At 33.6% G+C, this 8,965-nt stretch overlaps 1 pseudogene across 1 annotated transcript; it reads left to right on the top strand.

Moving 5' to 3' along the window:
• The first annotated feature begins 306 nt into the window (after nucleotides 1–306).
• On the top strand, nucleotides 307–3,667 carry LOC149561658 (uncharacterized; annotated as a pseudogene). The gene is made up of 2 exons (XR_016363844.1): nucleotides 307–2,990; nucleotides 3,106–3,667. The product of XR_016363844.1 is annotated as an uncharacterized LOC149561658 (transcript).
• The last annotated feature ends 5,298 nt before the right edge of the window (nucleotides 3,668–8,965 follow it).

Here is an 8,965-nt window from a genome sequence, read left to right as displayed (position 1 = left end):
CTTCGCATCATCCACTTGCAACTGCATTTAAAGCTGCCAAACACCACACGCAACGTTTTCACTTCATTCATGACCTGCGCAGAAAATTGGAGTTCAAACAAACACATTTCAAATTGCATTCCGCAAGTTGTACAAATTGCTCACTTCTTATACAACCAAAAAAAAACCATCATTTAGTCATCAACGTAACCATCAAGATTCCACTTCCACTACTAGCTGTCAAAATTGTCATCTTCAGTCTTAAACAACACATATCTGTAAAATGTAAAACGAATCTCAGTCTTAAACAACACATATCTTCTACTTTGTTTCTTCTCTTTTCCTGCTGTTAATCCAATAATGAAGATGAAGGTGACGATGCTGCTTTCTCTGCTGCTCTTTTCCTGTCTCTCTGCGCTGCCTCCTCAGATGGGCGCAAAGCCTTCCAATTATTCTGATCAACAATCACTCATTGCTTTCAGATCTGCTCTCATCGTGGATCCATTCAATTCCTTGTCCGACTGGTCTCCAAATCACACCTTCTGCAATTGGACTGGCGTTATCTGCTCCTCACGCCGACAGCGTGTGGTTTCATTGAACCTCACTGGGATTATATGGCCCCATCTCTCCCTTTCTCGGTAATCTTTCCTTCCTAAGAGTACTTGCTCTCAGAAATAATAGCTTGGAGGGCCATATCCCATATCAGCTTGGATGGCTACATCGCTTGAGAGTCCTTCGCTTGTCTATAAACAATTTGGAGGGTCACATTCCATCCTCTCTTGGAGGTTGCCATTCCTTACAATCTCTCAAACTTTCCTTTAACAAGTTAAGCGGAACCATTCCCTCTGAGCTTAGCCTTCTTTCAAATTTAGAAATCATGGCATTAGGAGTAAACAGATTGACAGGTATTATCCCACCTTCCTTAGGAAACATGTCTCTTTTGGCTCTCCTGGATTTGAGCGAAAATAGACTCGAAGGTGGTATTCCAGCCGAGCTGGGTATGCTTACTCAACTAAACTCGCTTCAGCTTGACACTAACAACTTGACGGGATTCATCCCCGCCGCCCTTTCAAATTGCACTCGTCTCCAACTGTTGCAGCTATGTCGGAGCTCCTTAAAGGGCCCGATTCCACGGGAGTTTGGAAGGCTGTCAGATTTGCAATACTTGTATTTGTGGGGAAATCAACTCACTGGAGGAATAGCCAGCTCATTGGGTAATTTGACGAAGCTGCAAGCACTGGACTTTAGTGACAATCAACTGAGCGGCACAGTGCCCCCGCTATTTGGGAAAATGCAGCAGCTGACATGGCTTGATTTGGGGAAAAATCATTTTGTGAGTGGAAGTAGTGGTTTGTCCATTCTAACAGTCTTAACGAATTGCACCAGCCTGGAAAGCCTTCAACTGAGCTATAATCACCTCAGTGGCATCATCCCCACTTCTGTCAGCCGCTTTTCAAATTCGCTCTCTGATTTAGAATTGGACTGGAATGAAATTTGGGGAAACATACCAGATGAGATTGGTAACCTGACAAACTTGACAAAATTAGACCTAGGTGCAAACAGATTGAATGGCACCATTCCATCTACACTCAGTAAACTTCCGAATCTGGAAAGATTATATCTGGACATGAACAAGTTACAGGGAAGAATTCCAGAAAACTTTGGCCAGTCAAAAAGACTTGGATTGTTGTCAGTCAGTAAGAACATGCTTTCAGGGAGAATACCAGATAGTCTTAGCGAGCTTCCACAATTAAGACAACTCTATCTTGATCAAAATCAATTATCGGGAGAAATACCTGCTAGTTTAGGGAGATGCAAGACTCTAGAATTAGTGGACTTGGCATACAATGAACTAACAGGAAATATACCAGCTGAAGTTGCAGGACTTGAGAATCTCCAGTTCTATTTCAACATTTCTGGAAATTTATTGCAAGGTTCTATTTTGGAAATGAGCAAAATGGTTATGGTTTTAGCTATAGATGTTTCTCATAACAATTTTTCTGGAGGCATTCCTAGTTCACTGGCAAGCTGCAAGGGTTTGGATTATCTAAATCTTTCTGGGAATGGATTTGAAGGACCAATCCCACCATCACTGGCAGATCTGCAAAACCTACAATACATGGATCTTTCTAGCAACAATTTATCAGGTACGATTCCAGTACCTTTGAAAAATATGAAAATGCTAAAGCATCTCAATTTCTCTTCAAACAAGTTAACTAGAGAGGTGCCAAAAGGAGGAGCTTTAGCAATACTTGACGCCTCAGAAGTTATGGGAAATCCTGGCCTCTGTGGGGGGTGGTTGAACTTGCCACCGTGCTCTCAATCCAATCACAAACACCCATCAGTCTCCAAAAAGGTAATAATTCCTCTTGCAGTTGGGACTACAATTTTGATAATGTCTCTTCTTTTGGTAGCATCTTCCTATAGATCATACAAACATTCCAATACTCCTAGTCTCAAAGTATGGCCTCCAAAAATTACATATAAAGAGCTTGTAGATGCAACAAGTATGTTCAGTGATGAAAATCTTTTAGGAATTGCTAGCTTTGGGTCAGTTTATAAAGGGACTCTAAAGAATGGTACAAATATTGCTGTTAAAGTTCTCAAGTTGCGGGATGAACATGCTCACCAAAGTTTCAGCAAAGAGTGAAATGTAATTAAAATAATTTCAGCATGCTCCAACCTTGATTTTAAAGCATTAATTCTTCCATTCATGTCAAATGGAAGTTTACAGAAATGCTTATACCCTCCCGATGGGGGTAGATATACATTAGATTTGAGTGATTGAATAAGGATAGCAATGGAGATAGCACAAGGAATGGCATACCTTCACCATCATTGCTTTGTTCAAGTGATTCACTGTGACCTCAAGCCTAGTAATGTTCTATTAGGAGATGACATGACCTCATACATAGCAGATTTTGGCATTTCCAATATTATTTTTGAAAATTCTATAAAAGCTTTGACTTCTACCAGTGCACTTAAAGGATCTATTGGCTACATTGCACTAGGTATGTCACTCTCTCTATCTTTCTCTAATATTTTATTTTCTTTATTTATTGTATAAGCCATTATATGCTTTAAATAACCTAGGATTAATTTATCCTTCTTTGATTTTCATTATAGAGTATGGAATAGGTGGAAACCTTTCTACAAAAGGAGATGTATATAGTTATGGAATTTTAGTTTTAGAGTTGCTGACAAGAAGGAAGCCAATAGATGATATGTTTATTGAAGGAATCAATCTACAAAAATGGATAGAAATGCATTTTCCAAATAGAATCTTGAATGTGGTGGATAATTTCTTGCTTAGAGAAGCTCGAGATTCAAGGATGCCAATGGTAATGGAATGCCTTACTCAATTCATACAAATTGGGTTGTTCTGCACAACAACTTCACCTATAGAGCGGCCAAATATGACTGATATAGTTGATAGACTAAATACAATCAGACTTGCATTTCTTGGTATTGATAAACCTCCTCAATTGCCAATAGATATCACACCTTTTATTAACAATGAAAGACATACTACCGGGTGAAGAAATGAGGTAAGTTCATCTACATCTACATCCTAGGGCTTAAAAAATGTTATTTCTCTATTTCATGTCAAATCCAATACACATGATGTCCTCATGTATTATTTTAGATCATATAATCTATTGTGAGCAAATAAAATAATGTTACAATATTTCTTGCTTGTGCTACTTCTATAGTATAATATTTTTACTTGATTTAATTCCTCACAACTAAAATTGTGAGTGGAAAGAAGATGTGGGTGTGATATATTTTAAACATATCAATAATCTGTGTGATGTATTTTAAACCTACCAATCATCTAGATACATGATTGAATATATAACTTAAGAGAAAGGAAAATGCCATAAAAGAGAGAGAGATAATTTTTTATTTAATAAGAATTATTTTATGTTGTTTCTTTTATATCTTTGAAGTGAAGAATACCATTTCAAATATAATTTATTTTAGTGTGAATTTTGTCCTTGTGTTGGGATTTCCTTCATGGGGCATTACATTTCATATGAAAGCCTAGGCTACAACACTAAGATCACTAGTTAATCTTTTTCCCATATTGTTGTTCTCAATTATGAATTATTTGGTATTTGCTAAATGAACTCCATGTATTTTGTTCTTTGTTGTTATATACAGTTCTTAATGTGATATAATATGAAAAATATATATGATTGACTATATTTAAGAGTTTCTAGTGCATGTGTTAGATAAATGTAATAAGTGAAGGTTTGTTTGATAAGGGTCATTAATGAAAGTAATTTTACCTTCTCTCTTTACTCTTTATTTGAAGTGTTCTATATAAAAATATGTTGGTTAAGGAGGTATGATGAAGGATGCTCCCCTTAATATGAATACACACAATAGAAATAGAGAAATAACACAAATTAAGAGAATAAAATATAAGCTTCTTATTATTGCTGCAAATGCAAAATTATAGAATTAGAATATGTCAACTCACATGGGCACCTTCCCTACAATAGTTTGCAAGACAAGTCTACAACTATCACCTAGAACAACCCTAGATAACCTACAAGCCTTCCTTATATAGGCACTTTTAGCCTCCCAAGAAGGTTGAAGACAATAAACGCTAACTCTTGAGGCCAACCAACCTCATCTTATATTATTCTATTATACTTTATTACAAAGGATCGACAGAAGACAATTTACAATTCTATTTTGGAATGGTCCACTTTTGGAGACCATAACTAGCCAACTGTTGACCCAATGGGATAATATAACTCTATTCCAAAATCCTCTACTAGCGATCTTCAACAATTAATTGTGCAAGCATTTATCTTTCAAGGTTTCACCTCATTTTAAGGCCACACAGGTCTTCATCATTTGACCTAAATTTTAGATAGCCAAAATTCACACCAAAAATTTGTAATTATTGCACTAATATATATGATATGAAAATAAAACTCAACTAGCATGTTTATTTGTCCAAGATGAACCTCCACACATGATATTAGAACAATTTGAGCACATAATACCAACTTACTAAAATTAGCAAGCTTCCTCAAATAGAAACTTTGTCAAAAAATAGCTCTTATTAGAAACACAGAAACTAGAAAATTGGAAATAGAAATATTTGTGGGTGATGTAAGATTTCCCTTACACCCAAGATGCTCCTGCATCAGACACCCAAGGTAATTTGAGAAGTGACCTTGTCACATTTCAGGTACTCTGAGGAAAACCAAGATGATTAACCTCCTCTCATGCTAGCCATGATGAATCCTCCACTAGCCTCCTTTCCATTTGTGTCAATGTGTAGTAGCTTCAATTGGATAAACCTATATAATTATCTATGAGATATAGTTGTGTGTGTGTGTGTGTGTGTTTATTATATGAGATAAATTAACATAATAATAATGATTTATATAACTATGGTTATATTTATTATAATATTTATGAATAAATAGAGAAGAAGGGACATGTCTATTCATGGCTTATACTTATTAATATGAGGAGAGCTTCCTTTGGAACATAAATACAAATTATTATGGAAGTCCTAAGTACATTTGCAATGATCCTCATTAAAAAATATGGTATTAGAGTAAATCTTGGAAATTAAGATGTTGGATATTATATCACAACAAAGAAAGTTGGGATAACATGTAGTAGAGATACATAGGAGATCTACAAGACAAAAGTAGAAATTAAGAGTCTATAAAAACAAATAGATGACTATGATCCAAGCATCTATTTGCATTGGATTTTAAATGAGATTGAATCTATAATTAATTGAAAGCCCAAACCAATAACCAAGGATCGGTCAATAGGCTAGTAACTAATGTTTGGTAATAGTGAGATTGTTATTCAATGCATCCCAAATATAAATATGAATATTGAATGGTAAATTGTGTTATCAATTTTGTTAAATAGACTTGTAGTTTCTTTGTTACATTCTACAAATGCATGTTCAACAAGAAAAGATCTTAGTTAGACCAACTACATAGAAACCCAATGGATGATGACATTATTAAAATCATATGTGAATTTTACATCAATCAACTTTAATTTATAATGTTAATGTTTTTCATACTACTCAAAAAATGCTCATTGTGTATGATATAGAGATATATGATTGTGTATATATCAAGTACTCCTAACATAGTCTCCATAACATACAAATAAAAGAATAAAATTAATAAATACAACAAGAGGTCATGTGAAAAGATGACAGTGATTGGGGTTATGATCCCACATGACTAATCAAGATAGACTAATGTGGATATGGTTTAGTATTTATCATACCGAGACTTTAATGTCTTAGCATGAGTCATTGATATCTTATCATTGATAAATTTCTAAGTAATACTACCAAAAAGTACTTAAAAATAAGTAAGATTTCATTTTGATAGAGGAATCAACTCCTATACACTGCTGCTAGTAATTACTAATTGGATGAAAGAATTTGGCCCATCAAACCCACCCCAACTAGTTGCCTTGTGAATGTGGACACAACTACATGTCGCGTGAATGTTTAAAGTGATGCACATCACCCTAGACAAAAAAAAAATGATTGATCAAAAATAAAGAATTGTAAGTTTATATAGTACTACATCAATCCCTTGTGTAGTAAGAAGTTACAGACATGAATGGTGGGTGGAGATTAAAGGAGTGCCATGTAAGAAATATCGATGGGCCCATAATTAAGAAATTTAATCAAAACTTTAAAGAGAACCATTAGAGCCTCAAATTCACAGAGGGTGCATTCAATTCTTGAGATGATGTCATATGAGTCCCTTGTCTTTATTATGCAATAACAATTAGAATATGTTATCATATATCAATGAGTTATGTGATACACACACACATAGCTTTTATTTTATAGATGTAAGTTCTTTTATCACAATTGTAGACTATTTAATTTATAAATCTATATAGAGTATATAAATAAATTTATACAATTAAGAATTATAATTTGAATCATGATTATAATGAGAGAAAAAAAAATTGTTAGTAACAGACATGAGTTAAACTACCAATATTCTTATTTGTACTATAAGAGTTATATATGCCTTGGTCTTTTCCTCTAAGAATGTTATTGTAGGAAGAGGAAGATTGAGATTTTGAGGGAGGCTAACATTTTAGGCAACCTTGAAAGAGAGGAAAAGATAGAAGATATGATTTTGTCAACCTTTGGTGATCTTGATTATACTGATTCAGAGGGAGTAAACCATGATAAGATGGATTCTCCAATGATCAATAAATTGTCTCAGTCAAGAGGACCATGATTCATACATTGTGACCATGTGATTTTACTGGGTCTAACCCCTGTGTACATCATGAGGAAGTGACGACTTCCAAATGATCATCACTTGTATTTGGAGAATTTATTGTAAGGTGACAATCTTACAATAACTTTTATATGAGATCAAATAAATTGAGTAAATGGTGAATCTCTTGCATCTCAACATTCTAGTAGACCATTACTCAGAGTATTTGGTGAATATCATTGATATTTTGGGAGGCCAATACTCTCGATAGCTGATGTGATATCAAATCTTATTTTGAGTACTTGGTGAATATCATATGATATTCTTGGAGACCAGTACTCATGATATCAAATGTCATATCACACCTTAGTTGAGTACTTGATAAATATCATATGTCAATATCCTGGGAGACCAATACTCTTGATATCAAATGTGATATCAAAACCCTATATGAGTAATAGGTGAAAATCGTATGTTGATATTCTAGAAGACTAATACTCATGATATCAAATGTGATATCAAAATGATGAATATCTTCTGATCAAAGATATTCTTATATTGAGGTAATAAATGGTCATATGTTTATCCTGCCTTGCTAAGACGGAATGTTCATGTGTGGTAGCTTCAGTTGGATAAACCTATATATAATTATCTATGAGATATAGTTGTGTGTGTGTGTGTGTGTGTGTGTGTGTGTGTTTATTATATGAGATAAATTAATATAAATAATAATATATATAACTATGGTTATATTTATTATAATTCTCTCTCTGTGCAAACTTGAGGGAAACATACCAGATGAGATTGGTGACCTAACAAACTTGACAACATTAGATCTAAGTACTTAGTATACTTCCGAATCTAGAAAGGTTACTTATGTATATGAACAATTTATAGCTAAGAATTCCAGAAAAATTTGGGTAGTAAAATATTATTTCTTTGTCTCATGTCAAATCCAATACACATGGTGTTCTCATGTACTATTTTATATGGTATAGTGTATTGTGAGAAAATTAAATAATGTTAAAATATTTCTTTCTTGTGCTACTTGTATGGTATAATATTGTGACATGATTTAGTTCTCCATAACTAAAATTGTGTGTGGAAAGGAGATGTGGGCATGATGTATTATAGAAAAATAAATAATATAGATACATGGTTGAATATATAATTTGATGGAAATGAAAATGTCATGAAAGAGGGATAGATAAGTTTTTAAATTTAATATTATATCTTTAAAGTAATAAATGCTATTTGAAATATATTTTATTTTAGTGTGAATTTTGTCCTAGTGCTGAAAGTTCTTTGATAGGGCATTGCATTTCATATGAGAACCTAGGATACAACATTAAGATCACTAGTTAATCTTGTTTCCATATCATTGTTGTAAATTATGAATTTTTCAGTGTTTGCTAAATTAAATCCATGTATTTTCTTATTTGTTACTATATAGAGTTCTTAATGTGATATCATATGCAAAAGATATATGATTGACTATGTTTAAAAATTTATAGTTCAAGTGTTATCCAAAATAATTAAATGAAGGTTTGTTTGATAAGGATCATCATAAATGAAAATAGAATTCTTGTCTCTTTACTCTTTATTTGAAGTGTGACCATCAATAAATGTTGGATAAGGAGGTACAAATGCATGATTTATAATTTGGAGGCATAACCAAGGGTGATAAAGAGGCAATTCCACTTAGGAGAGATTTCATAAATGATTAAATGAATATG

Source organism: Cupressus sempervirens, chromosome 4 (genome assembly GCF_028749045.1).
Source record: "Cupressus sempervirens isolate cs-2001-9-10 chromosome 4, ASM2874904v1, whole genome shotgun sequence".
NCBI classification, from domain to species: Eukaryota; Viridiplantae; Streptophyta; class Pinopsida; order Cupressales; family Cupressaceae; genus Cupressus; species Cupressus sempervirens.
This window is presented reverse-complemented; position numbering and strand designations above follow the sequence as displayed.